At 46.6% G+C, this 21,393-nt stretch overlaps 1 protein-coding gene across 2 annotated transcripts in view; it reads right to left on the bottom strand.

Annotated features, from left to right (window-relative positions):
- FGD5 (FYVE, RhoGEF and PH domain containing 5) overlaps window positions 1–21,393 on the bottom strand; it is a 122,881-nt gene that overhangs the window by 88,808 nt on the left and 12,680 nt on the right. The window lies entirely within an intron of this gene.

The following is a 21,393-nucleotide window of genomic DNA, read 5'->3' as shown; positions in this document are numbered from 1 at the left end:
CTTGGGCAAGATGACACCACAGAAAATGGGACCAGCGTCTGACACCCACCCTCCTGTCCGACTACCTACCCATCTGTCTGCCCACCCACCAGCCATCCATCTTCAAATCCACACACAGTACTGAAAATGCAAGACTCCGGCTAGACACTGAAGGAGAAGGGTTCAGAAGTGTCTGCTCACTTGGGGTTTGTGGTCTCGTGAGTAGTAACAACACAGTGACACACACACAGCCACAAAACAGGGAAGGCAGAAGACCCAGGAGCCGTAGGGATCAACTGTGAGGAAAGTTCAGATGACAACAGAGATACCATTAATTACCGAAAGATGCAACAGAGGCTTTACCGAGAAAGTGGTACTTAAAAGGGACCAACCTGTACCTCTGGAAGGATCTGAACCTGCAGAGAGTGAGAGAGCAGTTGGGCAGAAAGCACCACATGGGCAAAGGCTCGGAAGTCAGACCACTCAGGATGTGTAAGAGGACAAGACAGAATTCCACTAGAGGGATGGAGAGGGGGGCAGGAGAGATGCTAGGGTCCCGACAAGTGTGTGAGGCTAGAAGGGGGCTCTGGGGCCCTGTGAGGGAGAGCCAGGGTGCAGGAAAGGGAAGGAGAGCTTCACAAGCCTCCTAGACTCGTGGGCGTGCTGTGGGCTGGCCTCTGTGACCTGCATACCTGCTCTGGTAATCAGGGAGGAGTCCACTCCTAGAGGTGCTATTTCCAGCCCCCAGGCAGCAGCCGGTCCCAAGCGCTGACTGACTGGGAAAGGGATGGCTGTGGTCCTGAGGTCTGAGATTGATGGAGAAGCTCCCCTCATACTCCTTGTAGGGAAATGGTGGAGGGGCCTGGCTGGGAACACCGCTAGTTGGTTTGAGGACAACTTGGCATTTTCAACATGGGGACGTGTAGTTCTATTTCTCTGAGTCCCAGAAAACTGCAGTTGCCCAAGCCGGGATGCCTTTCCAGGAAAAAAGCACACCCAACTTAACTGTCAGGCTGAGCACTGTGCCAGGCAGAAATGAAAGCCAAACGCCTGATTTTAGCAACTGCCTGAGTCCTCTTTGGGGGAAAATCACTGCAGAAAGCCAGGGTCTGGAACGCTGACACACTGTAGGGGTATGTGCGTGGGGGTAGTGCCTCTAAAGCCCCAGAACAGGCACTCTCAAGTGACTGGGAACTGTGGGAGGCAGGCAGGTTTGGGGGGCAGCTACCCTTCAACCATACCAGTAAGGTTAGCACTGCCTGGTGACTGTGCCTTCTTCTGTCCCCAGATCCATGGGAGATGGCTTGGCACCCCGCCCCCCCACCTGTGTCCCCTCTAGATAAGGAAGAAAGGACAATTGTCAGTTATACCCATGCCCTCTGGTGTCTGACTTTTCCTGTATCTTTTCTGAAATCTTATCCTTAAAAAAACCTCTTCTCCTTAACTAAGCCTATTCATCTCCTTCCTGCCTCCAGTAATCCTTTTTGTGCCTGAGATTCCTGAATTATTCACACCGACCCATCTCCGCTAGTCAGTCCTCCATAATTTGATACCAACCAGGACAGAGCAGTGTTTAACCCAGGGGGCTCCGGCGCTCTGCAAGTGTATGCACACCCTCGCCCGAAGAGAGGCAGCGTGCACACTGCATACGGTGGTGCTTTGCCACGGTGACTCCCACTGTCTGTGTTTTTACCAGCAACCTCCGCAATTATTCCTCACTGTCCCTTCGCCATACCACAGCTCCCATCTTAATGGGACCCACCGAGCAGGCACAACCCTCTGGAGAGCCCGTTGGCAACACAGCACCCCCTTTTCCCATGCCACTCTCTTATGGAAGTAAACCCAAATGCTGAAAATGCTTTAATTGCAAGTACGTTCACCTGAGCATTCTTTACAATGCAGCACCATGTTAGAAACACCCTTAATACATAAGGCAAGGGAATGGGTACATTAATTTGGGGCACAACCACTCAAGTGGAATATGCAATCACTTGGTACTGCTGTATCTGTAGAGTCTGGCAGACTGTCTCATAGTAATTTTTATTACTTTAGTAAGTTACTTAATAATATAGACAAATACAACATGCCATTAAATAAAATAAGCAAAATAAGAGATGTTATGCACAATATGATTATATCCACATTTAACACACCCTAGGTACATTCACACAACACAAGAACAAATATAACTAATACTAACAGTGATTAGGTTAACATGGTGGGATTGTCTTTTTTTCACCTTCGGATACGTTCATAAATGTCTGCAAATGTGTACACAAGTTGTTCACTGTAGCATTTTCAGAGGAGCGAAACACTGGAAACAACCTAGATACCATCAATAGGTGACTAGATATTGGAGTTCCTTGCAGTCATTAAAAAGAGTGGTGCAGATCTATATGCCTTGATAGGGAACAATGTCTGAAGTGACAAGAGCAAGGTCCAGAAGAGTGTATTCAATATGCTTCCATTTCTGTTTAGAAAAAGTCAAGGGTCGGGGGAGGGGCGTGTGTGTGTGTGTGTGTGTGTGTGTGTGCATGTCCTTGCACGTTCGCACACATATAAAACATCTGGTGGGGGGCTGGAGAACAGAAATTCAGGGTGGAAGATTTGATTTTTCACTGCAGATATGAATTTTTGGAGTGCATGTTATGTTTTACAAAACATTTTAAAAAGGGGTTTTGAACCAAAATGGACTGGTTAATTCTTACCTACTAGACATGATTTCCTCCCAACAGCATGATTTCCTCCTATGTGGCCAGAATTCTGGCCATTGTAGTGACCTCTGTGATCCTGTGTCTCTTGTCCTCTAAACACTTGTCAGCTAATCAGATTAGCATGCGGGGGGAGGGGGGTTATTCCAAAGGAGGAGGGGAAGGTACCATGGCAGTCAAACCTCCTGGGACCTCCCCAGGTGGGCACAGCAGAGCTCAGATCACAGACACAGTCAGTCACTGCCTGCAAAGGTGAGGAGGGGACTGAGGGGCTGGTTTTGGTCTGTTTTTCCCCACGGTTTTGGGAGACGGGTATGAGGGTACCCAAATGTCATCTGATTCTGTTTTCCTTTTTCTCCCTGTTCGAACCCGAACACCTGTAACCAGTTCCATCATTGTATTTTGGGGGCAGACAACTTGTTTCTTTAGCTTCGCAGGTTCACAGATGGAGACGAATTCTACCCTAGGATGGAGCTGCTTAGATAATTCAGATGATGGGACCTGGGACTCCGGAGCTGATGAGATCCCCATGAAACTTGTCGAGCTGATGCTATCACAAGATGAGATCTTTGGGGACCTTGGGATGCAGTGAATTCTCATTTGGGATGAACATGAATCTTTGGGTGTCAAAGAGGGGGCTGTCTTAGGCAGAACAATGGCCCTCAAAAATGTCCATACCCTGGGTCGCCTAGGTGGCTCAGTCGGTTAGGCGTCTGACTTCGTCTCGGGTCATGATCTCACTGCTCGTGGGTTCAAGCCCCGCATCGGGCTCTGGGCTGACAGCTCGGAGCCTGGAGCCTGCTTCGGATTCTGTGTCTCCCTTTCTCTCTGCTCCTCCCCCACTCACACCCTGTCTCTCTCTCAAAAATAAATAAAAATATTAAAACAAAAAAAAATTTTTTTTCAAGAAATACTTCAGGGGTGCCTAGGTGGCTCAGTCAGTTAAGCATCTGACTTCAGGTCATGATCTTGAGGTTCATGAGATTAAGCCCCGTGTCGGGCTCTGTGCTGACAGCTCAGAGCCTGAAGCCTGCTTCGGATTCTGTGTCTCCCTCTCTCTCTGTCCTTCCCCTGCTCATACTGTCTCTGTCTCTCAAAAAATGAATAAATGTTAAAAGAAAATTTAAAAAATGTCCATACCCTAATCCTGAGACCTATGGATATTTTGCATTATATGGCGAAAGAGACTGCAGATGTATTTAAAATTAACAGATGTTATAATCCAGAGATTATCAGGATTATCTGGGTGAGTCAATCTAATCACACTGGTCCTTAAAAAGAAAGCTTTCTCTGCCTGGAGTCAGAAATGCAAAGTGTGAGAAAGATTCTTTCTTTTTCTTTATTGCTGCAGGGGGGTCCATGGAAAGCATGAGAAAGAATGCAGGCAGCCTCTAGATGCAAAAACCAGTCCCCCAGCAGGGAAACAGAGATACATCCCCTATCCTATTATATGAGTCTTACATGGAACTGAACTCCGCCAACAAACTGAATGCATTTGGAAGTGGATCCTCCCCCTCAGCCTCCAAATAAAAGCCCAGGCCAGAGGATACCCTGGCTTTGGCCTTGTGTGACCCTAAGCAGAGTACAGCCCACTGGACTTGTGACCTATGGAACTGTCAGATAGAAAAAAAAGGACGTTGTTTTATTAAGTGCGTGGTATACTGCTATGGCAGCAATAGAAAACTAATATGTCATCTCAGAAATCACTTCCCTGGACCCTGCATTTTGCAAATGGGGAAAGCAAGGCTCAGAAAGTAGAACACCACAAAAAGATCACAAATCAAGAGACACAGAGCCAAAGAGCCCAGATGTTCTGGGCCAGACCTTGCTCTCAGAGGGAGACTCAGAGCTCTAAGCCCAAAACCAAACTGTGGAACACAATGAACACCTTTGTGAATGACCACAACCAATCACTTTAGACACGGTGAGTTATAGAGTGCTCCTCAGTAGTTTTCAGCCTGCTTCCGCCTCTGTGGGTGGACAGTCTACCCAGCGTAGACTTTATTTATATAAAATCCAGCTACTCCTTGGGCCAAAGAGACAGGGATGGGATGGGGCAGATGACAACTCAGAGACCAGGATTCTGAAAAGCCACATCTAGAGAAGCCTAGGCCTAGAGCTAAGGCCACCTAAATACATTTCCCCCAGTGATTAGCTCTAATTGGCCTATTCAAAGGAAATTAATTTATGCCTGTCACCGGGGCACCATCGATTAGAAGCAACTTGAGAATGAAGCCCCTGTGAACTGAGTAGTTGCCTCTCCAGGGATAATTGGGACTCAGACCAGTCCCCGGCCTCAAAGACATTGTTACATTCACACTTCCCCCTTCTCCAGCTGGGGGAGGGGAGTCTCATATAATCCCAGACAATTTTGATGGAGGCTGAAAAAGACAGGGAGAAGGGTCCACTGAAGGCAGCAAGGACAGGCAGAGCCCCAGCCTGGGAGTCTCCATCCCACCGCAGACCTGCACTCTTAGCCACTATATTTCAGAATCTCAAGCTGGTGGCTCAAAACTCTCACCTTTGGTCACTCCCTGCCACATATAGTCTGGCCACCGTGCACCTGTCCACAGTCTTTGTACACTGTGTGGCTTTGTGTATGCCATCCCTTCTGTTTGAATGCCCTCCTCATACGTGTTCACTTTGCAAACTTTTACCCACCCTTCAGTTCAAATGTCCAATATGAGCCCTGCAAACTTCTCAGGAAAGCCTTCTCTTCAATGGATTTGGCCACTCCTTCTCTGCTACCAGAATATTGTTAATTTTCCTATTGTACTTGTAATTGTACCCATTCAGCTGCTTATGGATCTGCCTTCCTCCAAAACCTGAAGTCTGAGCTGCATTTGTGGTCCCTGGCTTCTGATCTATAGGGGCTGGCATTGGGAGATGCCCACTGAACGATCCTTAAATTGATTAGCATATTTCCTTCTTGATGTGAGGCTCATAAATGTTTCCCAAGGTCAGAACTGAATGTAGTAAAATTCCAGACTGTCAGGAGCCTGAGAAAGTCTGTTGCCTGATCCCCTCATTGTAGAGCCAAGGACAGAGAGGCCTGGGTAACATGTGATACCAAAACAGATGAAATGCAGAGTGAGTGAGGAAAGGAAGGAACTGGGAATGGGGGAGCCCCCAGGTATGGGGAGGGAGTCAAGCAGTGAGTGTGTGGAGTCCAGCCTTCCCAGTGGGAAGTAAGGGCTTTGGCCCAATACACTGTGAGGTCACCATGGCCAGCTTGGGCTTCCTGCCTCATTCAGGGCAGGGCCAGTAGAAGAGGTATGGGCTCTGGAGACTTCAGTGCAAATCCCAGCTTCTCCTCTTGATACTTGTGTGGCCTCAGACCAGTCACATACCTGCTCTGAGCCTTGGTTTCCTCATCTGGAAAGATGACTGTGCTTTTCCCACAGGGTCATTCCTGACCCTCCCCATCTATCCAGTTGACTCCTCATCGTATTTCAGGACTGAGCGGGAGTCCCATTTTCTTAGAGGTCTTTTCCAGCCACAGATAGGTCAGAACACCTGTTAGAAGCTCTGCACTTCTTTAGAGCACTCACACAGTTGAATTTAAATAACTGACCATGCAATTAGGCATTTCATGTCAACCTGCCTTGTCTGTCGTCCTGTTGTCCCAGGACCCAGAGCACTGATGGGGCTTGGGGAGAATCTGTGCAAAGTCCTATTTGGTTGGGGTGTGCCCCTGAGATAACACATTGTCTTTCAGCCTCCAGAATACATCCACTTGTTTAACAAACTTTTGTTAAGGGGCACCTGGGTGGCTCAGTCGGTTAAGCGTCTGACTTTGGCTCAGGTCAAGATCTCACAGTTCCTGAGTTCCCACGAGTCCCCAGAGTCTGCAAGTTGGGCTCTGTGCTGTCAGCTCAGAGCTGGAGCCTGCTTCGGATTCTGTGCCTCCCTCTCTCTCTGACCCTCCCCCCACTCACACTCTGTTTCTCTCTCTTTCTCTCATTCTCAAAAATAAATAAACATAAATTTTTTTAAAAAACCAAACAAACTTTTGTTTAGCATCACCTGGGCATCAGGCCCTGTGCCAAGTGCCAGGGACACATGGATGAGCTGTAGGTGTGCAGCCCTGGAGGGGTTCACAGTGGGGTAAGGGAGACAGTTACGCAAATAACACAGGTGAGCAGATTCTACACAGAGGTACAAAGGAGAAAGTGGTCAATCGTGGGGTGAGGAGGTCAGCAAGGTAATGCTTACCTGCTGGGGTCTGAAGAACACAAAAGGAGACTTTCTCTTCCAGAATACTTTTCCAAACATTTAACACAGTATCTAAACTTCCATCAATGGCATGCCCTCCCTCCTCTGCCCTCAATGTCCTCTTATTCACCATTTCCCTATGCATTTATGAGGGTGGCAGCTTAGGTAGTGGAAAGAGGAAATGAGGAACCAAGTCCCCTGTCTGGGTCCAGTTTTCTCCTCTGAAAGGTGATAGGCTCAGGGTTGTCTTGAACCTCCCTCCTCAACACTGGTACAGGGCGGGGTCAAAGAAAGACCAGAAGTTGGGACAAAGGCTATAGCACACAAACATGCCTTCACTACAGTGCTGCTAGCTGGCCTTGGATGGAGACCTCAGGGCCTCCCAGAGTTTGAGACTGGGTTTGGGAAGAGGGAAGGTGGGAAGGGAGTAGGAAGGTGAAAGGGGAAGGGCCTCCTCATCCCAGAGGTTGAGCAGCACCCTAAATCGTGGATGCTTCTAAGCCACAGACCCACTCCATGGCTCTGAACCTCGCCTTGACCTCTGACCTCAGGCCAGCAAGGCAACTTGGGTTTGAACCAGGGACCTCCCTGAAAACCAGATGCAGCATCTACAAGGGGCGTCCTGGAAGGGGAGCAAGGGCACAGAACAATCCCTAGCTGCATGACATCACCCCAAGAGCAGTTCCAGGTGTGGACTGGAACCTGCCACATCCTGACTCCAGGTCACTCCTGGGACCCAGGTTTGCTCACCTCAATTCCTCACGGAACACATAGCTCTGTAGCAGATACCCCGCTAGCTGGCTATGTGAGCTTGGACAAAACCTGGAGCCTCCAGTTCCTGTTTTGCTCTTTATCACCCCTTCCTTGGTATTTTCCAAACCCTCAGTCTTAGAGGGAGCCTGTCCTCCTGTCCTTCCTCAGATCCCCTCTTCATAGCAGGTACAATCATAATAATATCTACAATTACATCCATTAAGAACCTCCTTCATGCCAAGCCCCGCGCCAAGCACTTGGCATGGGTTACTCTTACCCATTAGATACCCGTCACAATCTTATGCCCATTTTACAGTTGAGGACACTGAGACACACCCAAGGAGAACAGCTTACCCAGGGCATCACAAAGAAAGTAACTCTGCCTGGCTACCTACAGGTCTTTGCTTGCCTACTCCACATGGTAGTTGTTGGGAGAATCAATGGAGCTAACAGTCATGGAAAAGCTTTGTAAACTGTAAAGTGCAGTGAACAGTTACACGGTGGCCACATCAAGGTTTCATAACTTTCTGGGTTTTCTATCCCAACTTCTGGCCCACAAAAGGAATCTCCAGGACAGCTTCTCTGATGGGGGCTCGGCCAGCCCCTTTGCACCTACGCATGGCAGGGTGACACCCTGCCTCCAAAGGTGGGGCAACTCCTGCCAGGACCAGGCACTGCTCAGTGGGGCTGGGACCTGCTTCCTTGTGCCCCACCGTGGGTCCTGACTCTGTGCTCTAGGTTCTTGGACCCTGTCTGTGTCCTCTGCCACATGATGTCTTGGAGCCTCAGTTTTCTCACCTGTAAAATAGGGCTGATAATCAACGAGCTAACACATATAAAGTAGTGGGGTGCATATATGCATATGAAATATTTGTAGACCGTGGAATCTGCAGTGTTGCTTCTTTTCCCCATTCATATCTTTAACTTCACTTCCATTCTTATACACAGAATGTGAGGTTACTATAATCCAAGAATTTAAGATCCACTAGTTATATATCTCTAAACTACTGCTTTTTAAAAAATATTTATTTTATGTATTTTGAGAGAGTACAAGAGAGAACACGTGTGTGTGCAGGGGAGGGGCAGAGAGAGAGAGAGAGAGAGAGAGAGAGAAAGTGAGAGATCCCAAGCAGGCTCCACCCTGTCAGTGCAGAGCCAGATGTGGGGCTCAGGGCTCACATCTCAAGAACCAGGAGATCATGACCTGAACCGAAATCAAGAGTTGGATGCTTAACACTGACTGAGCCACCCAGGTGCCCTACCCTAAACTACTTCTTAACCTGCCACACCTTCTCCCCCTCAACCGAACAAAAGGCCTGTTTTTGAAAGATGGGCAGAAACCTTTTTTCCACCTCCCCTAATATGTCTGGCACAGGGTTCTGTAAACCACTGACTACATTATTGGTGAAAAAGACTTATAAATATGTATATCCAACAGATCACACTTATTAAAAGAAGACTGCCCAGATCGTATGAGATGAGGTGGGGTTTCAAAGCGTTCCTTAGAAAACCTGGACTCCTGTGGGCAAGGATTCACAAAAGTTTGCTTCCCATTTCATGGACACAGATATTGCTACCGTGTTAACAACAACGGCTAAAAGTATTTTGAGCACCTAAAAGACACCCAGGCCCCCGCTACATTCCTTGCAAGTATTAACTCATTCAAACCTCACAACAATTTCTTATAGTAGGTAGTGTCATCTTCCCTGTTTTTACAGATAAGGTGGGTAAAGCACAGAATGATTAAGTAATCAGTCTAAGGACACACAGCTAGAAACTGGCAGAGCTGAGATCTGAACCCAACCATCTGCTCTAGAACACAGGCTCTCAACCCCTATGATACATGCCTTTGTATAATCATCACCCTCATTAGTCTGTAAGAGCAACAATGCAATTCATAACTCCCAACTTCCAAGTTGGAAGATGTCTCTTCCATCATGATGTCCATGAAGACGTTTCTTTATCATGATGATCTCGTTAACTAGCTTCATATGAAGTATTGAAAATTTGAACTTATGAAAGAGAATTATAATAACAAACTCTTGCCTTCTTTGTTGGAGTTCCAAGTAAGATTTCATCTGAAAAAGGATCCTGCTACAACAAAGAGTTTGAAAACCACTGAGATTAAATGTGTCAGGGAACCCCCAAGAAGTACCGAATAACCAACCTTCCCATCCGCTTCACTACAGCTGGGCCCTTGGCTCCAGGGAGGAGGACTTCTGCCCTCTCCCGAGGCAGGCCAGAGCCCAGGAGCTACTGCATCTCCCCGTGCCACCTTTCAGCAGGTGAGCCTTTCAGTACCTCAGAGGATTCAGATGTGGTGGGAAAGGGGCATGAAAAGCATGTTTCCTTGTACCAGGAGACCACTTCTGGAATTGGTTCCAGAGCTGATATTGAGTCTTCTATAGTATTCTGGGGCCTCTCCAAACTGGGGACCTGGATACTTTTCAGAGGCTACTTAGACAGTCCCTATAGCAGCCCACCTGCTTCCTTAGAACTCTAATCTGCCCAACCAAAAACAATCCCAAGAGAGTTCAGATTTCCCGGCCTGTACGAATTACAACAACCTCATGACAGATTCTGTTATCCTTTCCACTTGTGCTAATTACAGACGATGATGGAGAGCTCACTACCTCATAGGAACCCCCACTGCACATATCTCTCAGTGTAAGAAAGTGTCATCATAACAAGAGAACAGAACTTAAGACCTCTGTAAGGCAGGATTTGTATCTGTGTGTGTGTGTGTGTGTGTGTGTGTGTGTGTGTGTGTGTCTTATTTTCTTAATTAAAATCATGCAAGCGAGCCTGAAATTTCAAGTTCTTGGGTCATGCCTTGACCTGGAGAAACTTCTCTTGGACTCCAGACCAAACTCAAGCACAAAGAGAATGGGTCTGTTTACATAGAGACCAGCCACATCATCCCCAAAAACAATCTCAACACTGAGACATTCATCTTGCAGGAAAACAGCCAAAGACACAGGCTTCTCCAAGACAGGGAAACACTACAATTCTCAGGGGCAAGTTCAGAATTCTCCAGCACACAGCTCAGCGGCTGCCTTCACCTCTTGGAGGCTGGACAATCTTGGGGCAGTCTCAAGGAGCCAGATGAAATGCATTAATTCATCACTCAGAAATTATTATGAGATTTTTGTCCTGTTGACCTGGAGTACCGTGAGCACAGATGATAAATGCCCCAAGGGCCCTCCTGAGCTCTGCCAGGCGATCTAAGGAAGTGTTAACCTCCTGCATAATATCATCCCTTTGATTATTACTATACTAGTGTGTGCTGTTCTCTCTATATATAGTTTTTACATCATCCCCTGGCCATGTGTCTCTAAGCAAGTGGACAGTCATCATAAGCTGCCCAGTTTGAATGCCTATAATAAGGACATTTCCGTTCTGAAGATTCATATTCCATTGTGTGTCCTCACCTTTGACAGATGGAGGGCCAACTCCAGTTGGGAAATTCTCAATGGGGGTGAACCAGAAAGAGGGAAGAAGCCATACCTAGAGCTACCTTCCTTCCCATCCTAGCTCTGTCACTTAACTGGCTTACTCATCATGTCACCACCCTGAACCTCAGTTTCCTTTTCTACTAAAAAAAGTAAACCTGGGTAACTCCTGACAAAGGGACATTCAGCAAATTAAATGAAGTGATGCACATAAAGTGAGAAAGCACCTCACAGAAGACGTGACAGTGTGGGGGTTGCAAACTGCCTAGGTTAAAATTCTGGCTCTGCTGTGACCTTGGGCACCTGACTTACTATACCTTAGATGTCTCATCTGCTGAGTATATATTTTTTAAAGTACCTGTGTGGCAGGGTGGTGTTTGGGATTAACTGAGTTGATGTACATAAGGGTCTAAGACAGTGCCTGGCTTAGAGTGAACATGCAGGAAAGTCCCATGTGCTGTGGGCACAATGTCCACTCCAGCTCCCAGCAGCAAAGCACAAGACTGACACTGTCCTTTTTTAGTACCTGACAACGCCCTTGTACATGCACCAGCCCTAACGCCACAGGATAACTCAGAGAGGAAGGGACCATCATACCACATAAACACGTGAAGAAACTGAGGCTCAGATCAGATGACAAGGTAAGGGACAGAGGCAGACCGGAACTCATTCTGTCTTCCTGACAAGCCACGCTGCCTTTGTGGTTCTGTCATCTGTGCTGCCTAACTGCCATCAACCACCCTGAGAAACCCTGTGCTGGGGAGTTCCAGAGCAGTGGAAGCGCTGGTTTATCTTTCTCTCAGTGACTGCAGTAGCTGTACTTAGAGGCCATCACACTGCAGAGGCTGAAGAAGCTAGGTCCCTCTGCCATGCCTCAATCTCTTGACCCTGAGATACTTTACTGTGGTGGCTTCTTTTCCTCTGTTCTACCCCACACATCTGACAATCACTGTGCTAGAGCAACAGTTAATCAAGTCACTCTCTTGCTCTAAAACCTTCAATAGCTCTGTATGGCTCACACATTATATCTTCACGTAGGAAGGACAAGTCCAAATGCAGCACATTCATTTTTAAGAACCGCCTCCCCCAGCCTTATCACCTGTACCCTTCCTCTAGTGTGGCTGGGCCAGTCCCCTCTCAGCTCCCTGGGCCACCACAGTCTTCTGTAAAGAACACTCAGATGGGGAACTCAGAACTGCTAGTTCCGAGCAGTTTCAGAGCAGTCACAGGTGGGAGAGACATCTGAGACACAGATGCTCAAAATTCACATAGCCAGGGGCAGAGCTGGGACCTAAATTCAAACCTGTGTTATACTTTCAGAACCATCCTGAACAGCAAATACTCTTTGCTATAATTTTCAAATTATTTAGTGATCTGACCCTAAATGTCCAAATCCTATGAAATGGTCTGAAGAGTTCAGATAATTCAAACATTTTTAGATCTTGACATTTCTCTCCACTGGTGTCTCATTAAAGTAAAATCTAAGTCTTTTACAAAGGCCCCTGCCTACCCCACCCCCAACACTCCCCCTGTTTTGTTATGCAATCCAGACATGCTGGCCTCCCCACAAACCCTACAAGGGTCCTCCAGCCTCAAGGCCATTGTCCCTTCTGTTTCCTCTGCCTGGAATGCCCTTCCCCCATGGTGGTTTGACCATCATTCAGGTTTCACTCAAATATCACCTCCTCAGAGAGGCCTTCTTTGACCATCCTAAAACATCCCTTCCACCAGTCACTTTCTGTCACATTGCTGTTCCCCCCCCCCCACACACACACACAAAATCTCATCAGGAAAGAATGATGTAGTTATCTATGATTATCTTGTTTACTTCTCAGTCTGTTCACTGTCTGCCTCTCCCTAATAGAAGACCAAGTCTGCCAGAGCAGGGACCTTATCTGTCTGCTCCCTACTCTATCTAAATAGAGCACAGCCTAGCACGTAGTAGGCACTTGATTTCTTCACTTACTGAGTTGCTGCATGAAATACATAGATAATTTTCTTCTTCCGCTGCATCCAATGCGTGATAAGCTCATCCCCCAACCACGGTGAGGGTGGGGTGGGGTGGGGAGAATAAGGTCTAATATCTCAAGCACCACCCAAACTCAGGCTGGAACAAAGACTCCCCTCCTCTTCTGGGGCTCAGCTGGTCAAGAAGACCGGCTGCTGACATTTCACCAAAGAACTTGTGCAACAAGACTGTCTTCTATTAGTGAGAATTATTTTCACGCCTCCCACAGGGGGAAACCCTGATTTTATGAAGGTAAAACCACATTGTGATTAACACTTAATCAAGATTTCGTCTGTATTATAGCTCTGCAAGGGAAAAAAAAATGGTTGGGGGCCTTAATATCATGCTAGTAAATGTTACAATAAGTGTGTTTCTGACACGATTTTCTTATTAGGGTCCTTACCCGTAAATTTTATTGCATTTAATTAAAAATTATTGCTAAAAGAAACAGCTGCAGATGGTCTTATTTTAAGTCAGAAAATTAAAAACTGAATATTCTCATCAGTCAATTTCAACAAGAAGCACAGCCGCATGCATTCGGAATGTGATGGTTTTGAGATTATAATAATTTTTATGGCATTTCCAGGTCCTTTCAATGAAACTTAATGAAAGCTCTGCATGAGTTCATTTGTCAAAAACATAATAATAATAGGAAGGCTCCCAGCTTACAGGCAGATATAAAGATACCCATGAACCACGGCTGGGATGTGCCAAAAACCCAGGCATGCAGCCCTCAGCACCAATGGAATTAGTCAGCGGGAGGTTTAGATGCAGTTCTGCAGTGCACCCACCCGATTTACAGTTGAGTCTGTAAATCACCTTTGTATCACAATGACGCGTGTATTTGCTGCTGCAGCACTGTCTATGGTTGTGAAAAATAAAAAGTCAGGTTTCACTCTCTCAGGGAATCACTTCTGCAAAATATTTACTGCATTCTAAGGATGGTGAACAGGCACTGGGAGCCGGGGAGGAGAGAGGGAGGGCTCTCATGCTAGATTTTGTGCTGGGTTTCAGTGTTCTGGCTGCAGTCGCTGTCCTTGGTCTGGACTGCCTGTACAATTACCTCTCCCGGCTTTATTACTCAGCTTGTATCCTTTAACTTTTAAGGACTGAATTCTTATTGCTTCTTGCTTGCCTTTTGCCGGAAATATTTAATTTATTTGGGCCCAGACAGGCTGTAACAATCAAATAAAAGGACGAGGAAAGCCAAGGCAGCCCCAAGCTAGTCCTGGAGTTGGTCAGCACCGGACAAGCGGGTGGCTGTCTTCACCGTGGAACCCCACTCCCTGCTTTTCTGATGCTATGGCTCTGGCCTGGTCTTCATGTTCTCTGGAGGGCACCGCTGCAATGGCCTCTTGACTAGTCTCCCTGCTTCCGTTTTCTTCATCTCCTCCACTTCACCGTGCCAACAGAGCATCTGTGCCAATGCGGCATCTCCACTGTGGCCCTGCCCTGCCAAAAACCTGCCACGGTTGCCCTACTGCCCATGGGTAATGCGCTCACTCATCAAGTTGATATTCAAAGGACTTTTTCGCTAGGTCGCAACTGCCTCCCCAACTGTATCACAAAGATGTGTACACTGAGGTCCATCTGAGCGCTTCATGGTCCTTTCTAACCCCCAGACTCATGCACATGCTTGTGTTCCTCCTGGACTATTTGTCTCCATCACAAACTCCTATTCCTCTGCCAATACCCACTTCAAGTTTCTCCCAGATGGTCCAGGCTTCCTACACCCCTCCTCCAGAACAGGATGGGCTTCCAGCAAAACCTTTATCACATGGTTTCTAATGGCCTCTATCAGTCTCTCTCTCCAGGTGGTGGTGGGAACCTCTAGTACCTAAAACAGTAGCGGACATTTAGTAGATGCTGAACGAATGTTAGCAGAGGGACTGATCAACAGGCCAAGCTGGGGGCAACATTCTACTACAAGAACCAGAAATCAAAAAAACACAGTGTTCGAGCTTCATCCTTAGTCTTTCAACCCAATCTCCTCCATATATTATTCCCCATGCCTACAGATGATGTGAGCTGTTTTCCAGAATAAAGAGATCAAAGCACTCCTAAACCAAGATTAAACCATGTTCATTGCAGCTTTACCTGCTAAAACCACAGGCCTGTGTTTCTCCACATGTCCTCACATCTCTCTCCTATCTCCATGTGTCAAGACCCTACCTTTCCATCAGTGTCCATGAAGCCATCCTGCCCTCCCCTGGACTTCTACCCTTTGGATCCTGAGCATTTTCTACCTTGCACTCCAGGGACTTGGGCGTAAGTCCTCTTGCTATCCTTCACTGTAAGTCCACTGAGGCCAGTGATGGTACCTGGTCCATTTCTGTCCATATTTCACTTGGCACAGTTCCTCAAGAATCACTCATTTCTCAAATGGTCATCATCAGCCAAAATACTGAATTACCTGGATGCTCCCACTCCTTATCCTCACACAAATGTTGTATAATATGGCTAACCCACAAACCCTTGAACATGCAATTCAAGCTGCATTCCAACAATGAACAGCTCTATAAGGACCCCCAGGCTGGGAGAAGAGAGCCCTGAAAGGCTGGACCTTAGACCTTCCAGAACTCTCCCTAGAAGGCATGAGCACTCATGAGCTGCTGCTCCCAGGTGGGCCGAATCATCTGAAGCCCCCCTAACAACCCGTACAACCCAAACAGATGGCCTGCTCCACACCCAGAGTTCCTGGTTGCTCTAGGGGCACAGTGAGCTACACAAGGGCAAGCGTCTCCCACTATGGCCCTGAGGGAGGGCAAGATGTCTGAATAGCTCATTAGCAAGTTCCAGGAAAGCTTGTAAGCCTTCTTGATGAGCTCCCAACAGAGCAGCAAACTCACCACCCATCAGAAAATAAAGGAAAGTGTCATTCCACTTTTCCTCGAGCCCTCTAGACCAATAAACAAAGCCAACATTTCGGTGGTGGCTGTGCTAGCTTGTCTTCTGCAAAGGAGACACTACAGCTGTCAGATAAAGACAACTAGAAAACGTGGCATTTTTTCACTACAGGAAACAAGAGGTAGTGGAAAGAGTACTGGATTCAGAAAGACATGGGACGCCTGGGTGGCTCAGTTGGTTAAACGTCCGACTTAGGCTCAGGTCATGATCTCGCAGTTTGTGGGTTTGAGCCCTGTGTCATGCTCTGTGCTGACAACTCAGAGCCTGGAATCTGCTTGAGATTCTGTGTCTCCCTCTCTCTCTGCCCATCCCCTACTCGTGCTCTGTCTCTCTGTTTCTCAAAAACAAATATACATCAAAAAAATAGAAAAAAAAAGAGACTTGGGGGGCACCTGGGTGGCTCAGTCGGTTGAGCGTCCGACTTCGGCTCAGGTCATGATCTCACGGTTTGTGAGTTCAAGCCCCGCGTCGGGCTCTGTGCTGACAGCTCAGAGCCTGGAGCCTGCTTCGGATTCTGTGTCTCCCTGTCTCTCTGCCCCTCCCATGCTCATGCTCTGTCTCTCTCTGTCTCTCAATAATAAATAAACATTAAATTTAAAAAAAAAAAAAAAGAGAGAGACTTGGGTTCAGATTTTAGTTTGGCCACTTACTACCTGTGCAACAGGGGATAGTTTATAGCACTTCAGTGGGCCTCAGTTTTCTCACCTGGAGATGAATGTACCTAACTAATTGTGAATTACAAGTGAAATAACAGCTATGTCAGAGTCACAGAGATAGGCATTTCTACTATAAGCACGGAATTATAAAAATTCTGGTCCTGCCGTCCTTGGTATAAGAGGCTGCTAATGACTCCAAACCATTATCGCTTGGGCTGTTGTCTGTAGCCCTGACCCCAGCCCAAGAGGAAGTCAGAGGTAATGCTGACACCACACCCCACAGCTGAAGCTCGCAAGTGGTGTCCTGAACACTGAGTCAAACTCATGCAGAAGAACCTCCATATGGGAGACAGAGACAGAGACATCCCCACAGTGAAAGGGACCGGATTCGCTACCCACACCTCTAGAATCAAATTCAAATCCTGCATCCACCACTATGTGACCCTGACCATGTCACTGAATAACAGCTAATATTTACTTATCATTTCACTATGTACAACATTAACTCATTCAGGTTTAACGATGTTATAAGGCAGGGACTATTCTCATTGCCTATTACAGATAAACCAAGGTGCAGAGAGGTGAGTACCTTGTCCCAGGTCACACAGACAGTAAGGGGTGGAGTACTGACTGAAACTCCAGGCAGCCTGCCTAAAGTCCACATGCTTAGCCACTGTGCTCTCCCTGGGGTCCAGGGTCGTCATCTGTAAACATAAAAAGCCACCATAAATGCATCAAGAACAATATGTGGACTGATCACAACAGCTAGAGAGAACAGAGAAAGAAAAAGATGAGAAAAAGCCAGTGTGGCAACACATTAATGGTAAATCTAGGTGGTGGGAAAACAAACTGTATCTTTCAATTCTTCTGTAAGTTTGAAAATGTTAATAATGAAATGGAGAAAAGGAGCATCAGGGATCCATGTTAATGTATAATGCTGAATGATTAAAATAGATTCATCATCATGCAAAAAACAAATATACAATTATGGGAATTTAAATGAGACACTAAGGGGGCGCCTGGGTGGCTCAGTTGGCTGAGCATCCGACTTTGGCTCAGGTCATGATCTCACGGTCTGTGAGTTCGAGCCCTGCTTCGGGCTCTGTGCTGACAGCTCAGAGCCTGGAGCCTGCTTCAGATTCTGTGTCTGCCTCTCTCTCTGCCCCTCCCCCACTCATGTTTCTCTCTCTCTCTCTCTCTCTCTCTCTCTCTCTCTGTCTCAAAAATAAGTAAACATTAAAAAATTTAAAAAAAAATAAATGAGACACTTAGGGGGTACCTGAGTGGCTCTGAGGTGGACACGTCCGACTCTTGATTTCAGCTCAGGTCATGATTCCAGAGCTGTGGGATTGAGCCCTGCGTCAAGCTCTGCCTTGGGCATGGAGCCTGCTTAAGATTCTCTCTCTCTCCCTCTGCCCCTCTCCCTCAGCTCACACTTGCACTCTCTCTAAAATAAAATAAAATAAAATAAAATAAAATAAAATAAAAGTGAGGCACTTAGGACAAACCAGTCTATGTAGTATTTTGCATCAAATGGGTATTTATTAAGTGTATACAAAGCACTTAGCACTGTGTTGCTGAAGATAGGTGCTTAATAAATGATAATTCTGTGATTCTTGTGAAGCTCAAAATCACCAACTCGCATGGAATTATAAAACCCCTCATCATCAACATACATTTACTTATTTTGTTTGTTTGGTTTTTTTAAACATGCATTTATTAAGCTCCTAGCATAGAACCAACGTACTGAGGGGCCATGGAATACTCAGGAGTAAAGACGAGGCTCCCCCATCAAAGAGCACTGACTGAAGACATAGAACAGCCTATTTGGAAAGTAGGACTTTTCTGGACTAGATCTCTGGTCCATTTTTTCTTTTTCACAAGGGTCAATTCGGGGGGGGGGGTACAAAAAAAAAGAATGTTCTGGGGAGACACTTTAAACTAAAAGATGATGGAAATGTTGTATACCATGGGGAAAATGTACATAAGTAACAATGTATACAGTTTTATTTTACAAGACAGAAAACTGCTAATAAGATTATTGTGGCTCCTAAAACGTTATTATCTGGGTCTATAAATCTCAGTGGAAGTTGCCACATAGAAGAAACCTTATAATCATCCATTAGACCCTGAGCTGCTACTCTGGTTTGGGGTTCTCTAAGGGCCTTCTGAATTCTATTATATACTCTACATGTTTCTTGAAGGGAGGTACTTTTAGCGGAAAAAGGACTTGGATTTAAATAACAGTGAATCACACCATGAGAGAGACAGAGTTATTCCCTTTTCAGTCCTTCTGAATCCTTCTGACTATGCCAAGGAGAAAGTCTCTGTGTGGTGCCAGGATGTCTTTAACACCTCTCCCTGTTTAACAAAGGGACCAGGCTTCCAGCTCCAGCCTTGGCAAGTCACCACCTCAAGCTAGAATTTACCCGTTAATTTCCTTTCCTTAGTATCTTATTTGTACAATTGCCTTCTATTTATGGCAGCCAATAGTGTTTTTCCATTTCCCAACAGTGACATAAAATTTCCTTTCTAAATATTTTTAAAGTAAAAAAGACTGATTGAAAGAAAAACCGTAAGTGGTAGTATAGGTGGTGTAACAGAAACAGCACAAGTGGCACAGGAAAGGCAAACGGTTGAGAAACACAGACCTGCTCCAGTCTTACCATTTTACAGATGAGCAAACTGTGGCCTAGCCTTCTCCAAGACCCCACAGCAAGTCAGTGACTGAGCAGGCTTTGAACTCACATCTCCCAACGGACTGCCCTGTACCCTTTCAGGGCTGTTGATATTTATTTTGGCTTCTCCCCCTGATCCTCGCACTGAAGCAAGGTGTGGGGCAAGACAAGGAGCGGAAGGAGGAGGAACTGCCTCCCCACCTTCTCACCCCTTCCTGTCCTGCTCAACCTGAAGCACACCCCTGGGCATGCCTCTCAGCAACACTCCAGCCACTCAATTCTCAAAGCCCCTGTTCAGGCAAAGATGCACTAGGACCCCACCCCCATGGCAGTCCCCTGCCTCTCGACTTGAGGTGTCTGAAACATCCCTTGCCCAGACCTGTTCCAGCTCAAAGCAAGGATTTTTCTCCCCCTTTGCTTCTATATGTTTCATGAAGGAAAACAGGAGAAAGCTTTGCTCACTGATTGATGTCCAAGAGGATGTGGTTCCTGCATGGGAGATTTATCCTGGTCAGTTTGGCCTTCAGTGAAATAGCATCAGAAGATAAGGTAGCACTGACATTTTCTTGGGTATTTTTCCCTTATTGTCGTGTTAACTTGGGTGAAGGGACCTTTTTTGGTTTCTGGACAAAGTACAGATCAAGGCAACAGGGACTCTGCATATGGCCAAGCAAACTGTGCACTGGGCAACCCTGGGGGAGTAGAATGTGAATGTGGCCCTGGAGCTGTGCAGCGCACAGCCTGCACAATCAGATCTGGCATCCCTTAGTTGTAATTCACTAAGAATGCCCGAACCAGGTGTCAGGACATCTGAGTCCTAGCACTGATTTTTCCACTAAATTGCTGAGCTATCTTATCTTAGGTAAATCCCTTTCCCTCTCTGTGCCTCAGTTTCTTCCTCTGTAACAGGACCAAATGTTGTCTGAAGTTCCCTCCCAGCTGTAAAATTCAGTGATTCTACAGAAGCAGATTTCGATTTCTGAAGGGATGTCATACAAAAGAGGAAATGAACTCACTTGCCTAGCTTGAGAGGGGAGAGCCAGCATGAGTGGGGTAGGGATATTAGGAGACAGCTTTTGCCTCAGTCAGAAACGAAAATTTAATCAGGATACCTAGCAACAGATGAGGCAACCCTGGGAGGTGGTGAGTTCCCTGTGGCTTGAGGAATTCAAGTACAGACTGGGTCAGAGAAAGGCCTGCTAGAGTGGGAGCCTTGACCATCTGCCCTTTGAGGTCCTTTCTAACAGGGAGATTCTGGTTTCAGAGCTTGGTTCTATTTTCATTAACGCTAGGAGGCACTCAGCTAGGTCTGGATCTTCTCAAACCCTGCTGATAACTATTAATGCAATGAACTGGTCGGCTGTGTAGCTCTCACCCTCTCAGAGTTTGCACACGTCCACACTCTCCAAATTAAACTCAGTCCCTCCAGCAGTGTTAGTGTTTACCCTTGCCCCAGCAAACAAACCTTTTCATTCTGGAAAGAACTAATTAACAGCCTCACCCAGACTTGGGGGAGAGAGAAGATGCAGCCAGGGTGGGGGAACCATGTAAAAAACTCAGGAGAATAAACCATACAAACACTGCTAGCATCTACACTCCAGCGACAGCTCAGGCTAATTGCAAATCATCTTATCTATTCATTACTGCAGGCGCCCTGGGAACTCCTAGCAGCAGCAGCAGCAGCTGTGTGGGACTGGGTGAAGTCACTGCACACGAGGGGTCAGAATCAGGATGTCCTTTAAAATCACCGCCATTTTCGCTTTTATTAATTCCGATCAGGCACTCCCAAAGAGAGTAAATGGTTGAAGCTGAATTGCATTGCCTTTAAGTTGCGTCCACAAGGTACACGGAACAGCAAGATTTGGCAGTTATCCACGTGGGATGTTCAATAAGGGCATTCAGTCAGTCTTGGAAAGGTGGGGTCAGAAAATCCCCACTGTTGTCAATAATTTCAGTGTTTCACTTTTACTTCCAAGGTGAATGAGTCCAAAAAAAAAAAAAAAAATCAGCTTGGATATACCTCTTAAAAGGCTT

Source organism: Neofelis nebulosa, chromosome 4 (genome assembly GCF_028018385.1).
Source record: "Neofelis nebulosa isolate mNeoNeb1 chromosome 4, mNeoNeb1.pri, whole genome shotgun sequence".
Lineage (NCBI taxonomy): Eukaryota > Metazoa > Chordata > Mammalia > Carnivora > Felidae > Neofelis > Neofelis nebulosa.
The sequence above is the reverse complement of the archived record's forward strand: the minus strand, read 5'-3'. Positions and strand labels throughout refer to the sequence as shown.